An 11,257-nucleotide genomic window follows, 5' to 3' on the forward strand; every position below is an offset into this window, starting at 1 on the left:
AAAAATATGGAACCATTATTCTATGCTAATTCAGTTACTTTTGTCAAGTTCTCTTTTCAGTTTGTAATATATATATATATATATATATATATATATTCTTTTCTACTCTAGGCCCAAGGCCTGAAAGTTTTGGGGAGGGACCCAGTCGATTAGATGGACCCCAGTACGCAACTGGTACTTAATTTATCGACCCTGAAAGGATGAAAGGCAAAGTCGACCTCAGAATTTGAACTCAGAACGTAAAGACAGACGAAATACATACCGCTAAGCATTTCGCCCGGCGTGCAACAAAATGGCCGTAGTCTAATAACTAAGGCAAGTAAAAGAGAAGATAAATAAATGCTTGCCACATAAAGTGAGGTCCTCTTTTGAGTGAAGTTCGCTGTATAAGTCTACCTGTTAATACTTCGCTCCAGTCAGTTTCAAGTACTTGATTGGCTCAACGTGTGCTGGGGAAACTTTCACAAAATGGATTCTCTTGTTTTAATACATTTGGAATGAAAACAAACATCTGTAACTTACAGTTAATTGGAAATCATCAAGGCTATTAGGTTTCTGTATGATGGTTTTCCAATAGAAGTGCTCGTGTTGTACCGCTAGGTGTTTACTGCTCCAAGAGTCATTTGATAACGATCCCAATGACCGGTGAAACAAAGCTGTGAAGCACTTCATTAACCAACGCATTCTTGATTATTAAAAGTTTGGCTAATTTATTTCAAAACACTGCCAAAGCACTTGCAATTATCTGTGAAAATAGTTCTCATCTGTGCTTTGCAGGCGTAGCATGGATACTAATGTCATCGCTTAGCTATCGGTTATTTTATAGGAATTAACACAATGTCAACTGTAATTTAGTCAGTCATTTAAGAGGAATTCGCTAATTCGGTTAGGTTATGAATAATGATATATCATAATGTGACTAGAAATATTGGTACGAAGTACATTGAAGCTATTATCTTTAATTTGTAAATTCAACTTGCTTTACAAGGTTTGCAGTGTGGAGGCGCAATGGCCCAGTGGTTAGGGCAGCGGACTCGCGGTTATAGGATCGCGGTTTCGATTCCCAGACCAGGCGTTGTGAGTGTTTATTGAGCGAAAACACTTAAAGCTCCACGAGGCTCCGCCAAGGGATGGTGGCGAACTCTGCTGTACTCTTCCACCACAACTTTCTCTCACTCTTACTTCCTCTTTCTGTTGTGCCTGTCGCACTGTGTCACGCTGAATATCCCCGAGAACTACGTTAAGGGTACACATGTCTGTGGAGTGCTCAGCCACTTGCACGCTAATTTCACGAGCAGGCTGTTCCGTTGATCGGATCAACTGGAACCCTCGACGTCGTAAACGACGGAGTGCCAACAACAACAACAACAGTACCACAGTGGAATTATTTACACCAGTCGGTATGTCTCATTTTTATTTGAGTACTTATGGTAACATATATACTGAATACATTTATTACAGAAATATAATCTAATAATGATATTATATAATACAACACAATATCACGGTATAAGGCGCCGAGCTGACAGAATCGTTAGCACTCCGGACAAAATGCTTAGCGATATTTCGTCCGTCTTCACGTTCTGAGTTCAAATTCCGTCGAGGTCGGCTTTCCCTTTTATCCTTTCAGGGTCGATAAAAGAAATACCAGTTGAACACTGGGGTCTATTTAATCGACTTAGCCCCGCCTCTAAGCTGCTGGCCTTGAGCTAAAATTTGAAACCAATAAAACAGCCTGGTATCGTCCAGGCTATCAGACGCTGTTATACATTGTTGGTCATAATGTACTTTGCAAGTGTTTTAGCTTTCGAATGATGTGACCTGGCTGGCTCAGGCAGCAAGTGCTGATCGGATGTTTAGTCCCGTTCGCAACTGAGTGTACTGGGGCTACGTGAAATGAGGTTGGGCTCAAGAGCGCAACGAACCGCCTTAACAACTGATGCTGGTGTTTACGTCCGCGTAAATAAGCGGTTCGGCAAAGATACTGATGGAATTAGTGCAAGACTTTAAAAGAATAAGTACTGGAGACGATTCATTCGATTAAAAAATTTTCAAGGCAGTGCTCCAGCATGGTCGTAGTTAAATGACTGAAACAAATAGAAGGTTAAAGGTACAAGATACGTGCAGTGGTGAGTATTTTCACAAGTTCTTAAAGCACTCTTATGGTACTTTAGTAACGAGTAGCAAACATCACCTCCTCCTCTCACTATCCGTCTCCGTTCGTTATCTATAATTTCTCCACAGTAGATGAACCATCACTGTATGATTTGGATCATAAGTATGCTGAATGTATATCAGCAGGGGAAGATTATCTCTTTTCTCCACAGTTAGAAGAAGAAGAAAAAGAAATGAGTTCAGCTTATTTGATTTCAAGTCTCATGTTATGTCATGCTGACGAGTTAAAAAAAGGATGAAATAGTACTATTCACGACTACCAGTGAGATGACCATTTTATCTCATGGAAATAATGAGGAAAAATAGAAAAAAATATATAGAAATATATAGAAATAAATGTATATTCTTTATTATTTGATATTAATTCCTCAGCAAATACTTAAAAGTAGAAAAGATTTTTTTCCCTTAAGGAACTGTCTGCAGTGCAACGACGTATTTGTAAGACTCTGGTTGTATTTCTAATATTATCCACAGAAACTGGTGAAAATATGCCATGACAAAATAGAATTAAACTATACCGATCTGAAATCATTTCAACTGATAATACAACATGAAAATACCGCTAGAAATTCCATTTTTGCACCCGAAAAGGACGTGCAAAGACGGACTTGTGCTTTTGTTCGTAGAGAAAACATTAATTGTATCTACGTGAAGAGCTTTTACGCAAAGCAAATCTACACTGGAATCAATTTTTGGCATTTCATTATTAAGTTTTATTTTTGGTTATGATTAAATTTCTTCCTGTCTGTCTCTCCTCCTCCTCTACCTACTTACTTACTTACCTATCTATCTATCTATCTATCTATCTATCTGTCTGTCTGTCTGTCTGTCTGTCTGTCTGTCTGTCTGTCTGTCTGTCTGTCTGTCTGTCTGTCTATCTATCTATCTATCTATCTATCTATCTATCTATCAATATCTTTAATTCTTATCTTTCACTTCACTTCTCAATCACACTCATTTCAAAGTCATTTTCCATTTTATCACCTCATTATGCAGTGCCAATTAGAGCCAGTACTTTTTTTTATTATTTCACAGCATATATATTTTAACTGTGGTACTTAAAACGGAAACCGACGAATTTTACTTCAGTTCTAAGTTATAATCGGACATAGTAAACCGTTTACTGCAAAGTATTAACGTACAACACATAAGTTGGCTAGACAAGCACTTTAACAACTCAACGTCTCAGAAGTGTTTGTACTGAAGAAAGTCTATTTGAAGAATTTATTTTTGACGCTTCCAGCAGAATTCTTTTTCGGAGAAATGTGATGGGACACACTTCCAAAGCACTTCTCTATCTTGTTTCCCGAAGATGTGCCCCGGGCAAACTCATTAATCCTCACGGCAGACGAATTTCTCTCATTTTATGAATTTTATTAACTTCCTATATTTTTGGCGATGTGTTTCCTTAAGATTCTGAAGTTTTATTTCTTTATCGTTTATTTAGGATTATTTTTACGATAAAGCGGTTTGGGATGGGATTTGGGGGGCAATGATTAAGAACAGAAATAACATTTTCAAATGGATAAAAATAACATCGTGTTTTGTTCTTTCTTAACTTTATCTCATTACTTGAGGGCACTTAAAAACTACAGTGACAAAATATATGTTGTGTAAGGGGAAAATGTTTTAATTAATGGCTGTTGCTATAATTTAATAATAACTGATGGGATAATGCTGTCCAGATGGTGGTGTCGGCGTCAGCAGCGTCGGGGTGGTGGTGGTGGTTATTACAGTGTTGAGAGATGGTCATAGTGTTATATGGAAATGTAATAAGGAAATATAACAAGCAAAGGAAATATGAATATTTGAAAAGTTGAGGTTAGAAACGAGATCAAAGTTCAACCAACGAAATAATGTGGAACAGAAGTGTATTATAAATGGTGAGAAAAAAAATGATGTTGAAAATATAAAAACTGCAACAGAGGGAGATTACGTGACGTAGGAGGGTATAGAGGGAAGACAAATGGAAATACTAGCTTTCTCTCTTTCTCTCCGTCTCTCTTTATATATATGTATGTATGTATATATGTCTGCGTGTGTGAATATATATGTATGTATTTAAGTGTGTGTGTGTGTGTAGATAGAGTGATAGGTAGACAGGCAGTCAGACAGATAGCGATAGACAGATATAATGAAATGACTAGCCACGGAGTTGTTTTTCGTGATTGAACTCTCCCTTTCTGTCCCGCTATCGGAATGTGGAAAGAGAAAGCAGTGACTGTGCTGTTGCATGTGAAAGAAAGAGAGAGTATTGATAAATAGAGAAGTGGAGCAGTGAGACGGTCGAATGGTGATAAAAATACCCAGCAACCAATAAGGTAGACATATTGTAAGGCGAACAAGATATCAAGTGAAGTGGAACAAATTGTGAGAGAAAGCCTGCGTAAAAGAAGAGTTGGAAAGAATATGGGTGGAACCATATAGCAGAGGAGGGCGGAATTAAAGAAGTAACATGATAAAATTGCTGAAGTTTTTATACTAAGTGAATTTGAGAGCAAGATAGATAAATGGATAGAGAGATAGATGCAAAGATACATACATTGACAGATAAATAGCCAGTCAGCCAGCCAGCCAGCCAGCCAGCCAGCCAGCCAGCCAGACAGACAGACAGACAGACAGACAGATAGATAGGGTGAAAGGTGACCCCCTTCGGACATGAATGACTATGGGATTGCATCTAGAAAGTTACCCCACGAGGCACAAGTCCGGGCAAGGTTGTTTATGGAAGACCAGCAGTCGCCTATGCATACCAGCTTCCCCTCTCCATGCCACCAATGTTATCCAAAGGAAAGGCAAAGGGGCCGATACAGCTTGGCACCAGTGACGTCACAACACATTCTAATACTGAGTGAATTCAAGCAACGTGAAATAAAGTGTCTTGCTCAAGAATACAGCACGCAACCTGGTCCAGGAATCTAGCTCACAACCTCACAATCGTAAGCTCGACGCTCTAACCACTAAGCCACGCGCCTTCACATGATAGATAGATAGATAGATAGATAGAGAGGGATTAGACAGAAATTAATGAGTGTATGTTATATTTAGTGTGAGGAAGAAGGCAGCGAGCTGGCAGAGTGGTTAGCACGCCGGGCGAAATGCTGAGCAGTATTTCGTCTGCCGCTACATTTTGAGTTCAAATTTCGTCGAGGTCGACTTTGCCTTTCATCTTTTCGGAGTCGATAAATTAAGTACTAGTTACGCACTGAGTTGGGGTGAGGGTGAGTGTGGGGGGAGGGGTCGATGTAATCGGCTTAATCCCTTCCTCCCAAATGTTTCGAGTGGAACGGGAGCTTCAAAAGTGGAAGAACGTCCCTGGAAGACAACGAGCGATCTGGAAGACCTGCCATAGGTATCACCCCGGAAATATGGTATTGTGCATCGAGAATTCGTCCCTCAGGACCAAACCGTCGATCGAGAGTTCTACTGCGGCGCTTTGAAGCGTTCGAGGGAGGACTTTCGGCGAAAGCGTCCGGATCTGTGGAGCGCGAAGAACTAATTCTTGACAACGACAATGCACCCTGTCACCAAACTCTCCTCGCCAAATAAGACATAGTATTATTTCCGCACCCATCTTATTCATCAGATTTAACAGACGCGGACTTTCAACTCTTCGCCAAGATGAAAATGCAGCTCAAAGGCCACCGTTTAACAGCGTTGTCAAGATCTGGAGCGAATCCCTTAAAAGTCCTCGACTCACGGAAAACGACTTCCAGGTCGGATTCCAAAAGAAGCAGAAACGTTGGAATCGGTGTAGTGCTGCGGCGCAAGGTGACTATTCCGAAGAGGATGATGCTAAAACTCAGTCTAAACTAAGTTATTTTTTATTAACCATAACTCGTCCGGGAACCTTTCGATGCCACCTCGTAATGATGTTCTCACCATTATGTCTGCAAGAATGGCGCCGACTATACTCTGTAAAGGAAATCTAACAAATCAAAACATATTCTGAGACAGTTTTACTAATTTTCACGAATCATTTCCTTTCTTGACTCTCTTGTTGTTTCTAACTGATCTATTAATGTTCACTACATTTAATTGTATTGTCATCATCAGTTCGAATATGCTTGATGCATGTTCAAACTGGGGAACAAGCTACTCACTGCGTTTTGTCACGGAAAATATATCTCGTTTGTTGACAACTGGTGTGTATACAACTCAGGTGGAGGAGCAATGACCCAGTGGTTAGGGCAGCATTGTGAGTGTTTATTGAGCGAAAACTCCTAAAGCTCCACGAGGCTCCGGCAAAGGATGGTAGTGAACCCTGCTGTACTCTTTCACCACAACTTTCTCTCACTCTTTCTTCCCGCATCTGTTGTACCTGTATTTCAAAGGGCTAGCCTTGTCACACTCTGTGTCACGCTGAACCTCCCCGAGAAATATATTAAGGGCACACGTGTTTGTGGAGTGCTCAGCCACTTGCACGTTAATTTCACAAGCAGGCTGTTCCCTTGATCAGATCAACTGGAACCCTCGTCGTCGCAACCGACGGAGGGCCACGATACACCTCACAGTCTGGGTAGGTAACGCTGCGAGCTGATCTAGATGTATACACACCGTTTTTCAACGAACGGCATATGTTCGCTGTGACAAAACGTAGTGAGTAGCTTGTTCCCCAGTTCGAACGTACATCATGCATATTCGAACTGACAATAACATTGCAATTTTACTGACCACAGCTTAGCGCCCTCTCCCTAAGCTACATTTAATATCTAAATTCTTAATTGAATTGTTGTTAGTATCAACAAAGCGAAAGTTTATATTAAAGCTACAATAATGAAGAACCAGTTTTTCATCGTGTTTCCCACCCATAATATACATACTAACAACACGAATAACACGAAATACTTAAAATCTACTTGTTTCGATGTTAATGTCAAACAATTTTAGCACGTTAACTAATTGAGGTTTCCGGTGACCTCATTCTTCAGAACAATTTCTAATTCTGGTTTGACATCCACAGACTAGTTTCGACGCCTGCTGGATAAGGGGAAAATACCCCGAAACTAGTCTGTGGATGTCAATTCTGCAAGAAGAAGCTGCTGAATTTCTAATTCCTAATGCATCTGTGTATCATGGACTTATCATAAAACAAACATTCATTTCTAGTTCAACCTAAAAACGAAATAATCCATATTTTAAAATTGCACTTGTTTTAGTTATGGTCTACCCTGACAGACGGGACCTATAATAAAAGCCTTTCCAGCCATGACATTAAGGACTACTTTATGCTGTATGTTCAGTCTTTATATACGACAGTAGGATATGATTTAAAAAACAGCTCCTGCTAAATCTATCCTGTCAGGCCACCAGATTGGAGCCAATTCGTTCGCTCGCACCACACATGTTTCTCCTTCTAAGTGGACTGTGTGAGAATTAAGTGCCTTCTGAAGTATCTAAGTGGAATGTCGACACTGTATCTGGTACGTCCACACCACATTCACTTGATAAATTGCAGCTGTCTCTCTTTTTCTCTGTCTTCCTCGGTCTTCCTCTTCCTCTTTCACTTGATCTGGTTCTTTCTCTCACTTTTCCTATTGCCGGTTCACTTTCGTTATTGATCCTTCTTATTTAACTTCTTATTTTCTTAAATATTCTTCGCCTGCCGCATAATATTGAGATAAATCTGACATGACATTTAACCAAAGATAATCAATGAAGGGGGAAAAAATCGATCATCTTAAAAGACAAGGAAAAAACAAATAAACAAAAAACAATGAAAATGTTCTGAAAAACCCCTCGTAGAACTTGTCGTCAATAACCAAATTCCAGCCAATCCTGGAATTTAACTCATCGAACAAATATCGAATAGTACTGAATACCCTTGGAAGAACAGACTCTTATTCTGTTTAAGGTGAATGTCTCGGAATTTAGTAAAATTACAAAATAGAACGTTGGTTTCTTGTTGTTGTCTTTTGTTCTTCCAGTTTATTTGGTTTTTCTTTTCTTGTATTTCCAAAAGCTTCTCTCACTAACTTCCTCATACTATCCTGCTATGTTTTACTAGCAGATCTTAAAATACATGAATAGGACAATAATTTTTTTTGTTCTTATGTATGTGTGGGAGTAACTGTGTATATGCATGTTTTAGTGTAGTTTTCAGCTGTCGTTTCACTACTAACGACATGTCACGCTGACTTCCAGATATTGTAATGAAGACACAACTGTGCTGCATTTTTAAAATGGATTTAACACTTGTTCGATCAGTATTATAATTGCAATAAAGACACTCGCTGCTGTTGTTACTGCTGTTTAGCCATAGGCCAGTCAGTCATGATCAAAAGCGTTCCGACAGTGACTGTTGCGCCTTTATGTTTATTATAGGAATACAATACTATAAAATGTGCGATGTCCTCTTGTTCTTACTAAGAAATGATGTGATTTAAGGAAATTTGACTGCTATTTCTAACATGCAGGACAAATATGTAATGGCTTCCTCATCATCTTGTGCTTTGAGCGAATTGATGTGAGGAATAGTGTAACACTATTCTTTTCTACTCTAGGCATAATGTCCGAAGTTTTTCGGGAGGGATCCGGTCGATTAGATCGACCCAGTACGCAAATGATACTCAATTTATCGATCCCGAAAGGATGAAAGGCAAAGTCGACCTCAGCGGAATTTGAAATCAGAACGTAAAGAGAGACGAAAAACCGCTAAGCATCTCGCCCCTAAAAATAGCGCAACATTATTGACAGAGGAAAGAAGGCAACGGACCAAAAGAGGAGAGAAACCAAAACAACAATAGACGTAGATCTTACTTGTTGAAATGATGTAAAGGGTAAATTTCTCCATTAGATAAGATTTTGCGTTTAGATTTTGGTTGTGTTAGGATCAGCTTGGGCGTTTATACAGTTTGGTTTCCGAAATAAATATTTGTAATATGACAATAGATTAATAAGAGAAGGATGTGTTTGAAGAGGACTATAACGTCATCATTGAAGTGTGGTGCTTATGTGTCTGTGTGTATACACGCATTTATATCATGTAATCGTAATCGACAAGAGTGTCGGATGGTGTTATAGAGCGCCGGTCACAATGCATTTTGTATCATTTTAGCTTTCAAATGATGCCACCACACTGGTTAGGTGAGCAGGCCAAAACCCTCCACTCCCTCATCAGAAGGGTTGACAACATCATCGCCGGGGTAACCCATTTACAGCTAAGTAGATTGTAACAACTTCATTCCAAAAAAGTGTTTTGTTCGAAAGCCCCGATCTCCCAATCGTGAATGCAGCATCCTAAACACCACGCCGTATGCCTCCTTAGTCTTCTCGATTTCGTTTCCTTTTTCTCGTTCCATTTTTTGCATCAACCTTCTACACGTTTTCTTCTTTCATGTTCTATCTTATTTTCTGTGTCGTTGTTTTTAAAATGTATGACGTATAAACAGAGCCTGAAAGACTGCTTGGAGATACACGGCGTATTTTATAAATACGTCCAGTTAAAGGATCACAAAAGCGTTAAACTACTAGTAGCTCTCTTCGCTGTGTATTAAATTGACACACACATACACACACACACACACACACACACACACACACATATATATATATATATATACATGTGTGCGTGTGTGTGTGTGTATAGATATGTATGTATATATATATATATATATATATATATATATATATATATATATATATATATATATATATATATATATATATATATATATATCCGTACACATATATACTTTTTTTATCAATTTAATCTCGACGCTGTGGCCATGCTAGGGTACTGCCATTTTGCTACACTGCTATTATTGAGAGCCTCCTCTGCTACGTGGTACTTGGTGAATAAGGGATTTTGCCCTCATTTGCGTCTCCTGCTTCGAGGTAGGTTCATATATTCATATATGTACTCGGAGTATCCTGGCGGTGAATGTTACTGCTTGTACTGCCTATTTTCTTCCGAAACACTGAGCAATGTTCTCGGTGGGGGCAGTAATTTGATAAAGTGTTAGGAATTACTTTTTAATATGGATGGCATTCGACGAGTGTTCTAGGTGACCCGATCAAAGGAACAGCCTGTTCGTGAAATTAATGTGCAAGTAGCTGAGCAATCCACAGACACGTGTACCCCTAATATAGTTCTCGGAGGAGATTGAGCGTGACACACAGTGTGACAAGACTGGCCCTTTGAAATACGGGTACAAGAGAAACAGGAAGAAAGAGTGAGAGAAAGTTGAAGTGAAAGAGTACTGCAGGGATTTCCACCCCCCTACCGGAACCTCGTGGAGTTATAGGTGTTTTCGCGCAATAACGAGAGAAAGTTGTGGTGAAAGAGTACAACAGAGTTCCCTACCATCCACTGCCGTAGCCTTGTGGGGCTTTAGGTGTTTTCGCTCAATAAACACTCACAACGCCTGGTCTGGGAATTGAAACCGTGATCCTACGACCTCGATTCCGCTGCCTTAACCACTGGGCCATTGCGCCTCCACACTTTCTAATAACAGCACATTGTTACATACAGAGATGGATTCAGTTACTACCAAACAGACAAGATTATTATTAAGGTTACGCGACATAAATTAAAGTAACTCGTTAAAAAAATGAAACGTTCTTGTTTTGAAAGCTGTTTGGTATACAGAGTTGTGAGGGAAGACAACCATAAAAATGACTTGAGAATGTAAAGTAAGAGGAACAATAAATATGTTGCGAAATCACCATTCCAAGTGCACTCGAAAAGTTTTATGACAACTCTATAAAATAGAATAAGGTAAGTAAGGTATGGGGGGTAAGTGGCATTCCGACTGATACACACGAACTCACAAACACACACACACACACACGCACACGTAAACAAATGCATATTAATTTCTGCCCTAGGCACAAGGCACGAAATGTTTTGGGAGGGGCCCAGTCGATTACACCGACCTCAGTACGCAACTGGTACTTAATTTATCGACAAACACAGACACACAAATATATATATACACATACACATACATACATACATACATACATACATATATATATATATATATATGAGTTTCGCCAACATGTTTCGGTTCTTGTGAAAATGAACCTTATCAAAAATACATATTTAAAAAAATGAAATTCAATGAATTTTTACAGATAT

The 11,257-nt window shown here is 39.3% G+C and overlaps 1 protein-coding gene across 5 annotated transcripts in view; it reads right to left on the reverse strand.

Annotated features, from left to right (window-relative positions):
- LOC106876232 (glycoprotein 3-alpha-L-fucosyltransferase A) overlaps nt 1-11,257 on the reverse strand; it is a 561,369-nt gene that overhangs the window by 95,677 nt on the left and 454,435 nt on the right. For 2 of the 5 annotated variants that reach the window (XM_014924709.2, XM_014924707.2), the window contains exon 1: nt 8,935-9,049. The exons of the other annotated variants lie outside the window; for them this stretch is intronic. The gene's annotated coding sequence lies outside the window, so the exon portion shown is untranslated. Of the gene's footprint in view, nt 1-8,934; nt 9,050-11,257 lie in introns of those variants that run through there. 5 annotated transcript variants of the gene reach the window in all.

This window comes from Octopus bimaculoides, chromosome 5 (assembly GCF_001194135.2).
Source record: "Octopus bimaculoides isolate UCB-OBI-ISO-001 chromosome 5, ASM119413v2, whole genome shotgun sequence".
Lineage (NCBI taxonomy): Eukaryota > Metazoa > Mollusca > Cephalopoda > Octopoda > Octopodidae > Octopus > Octopus bimaculoides.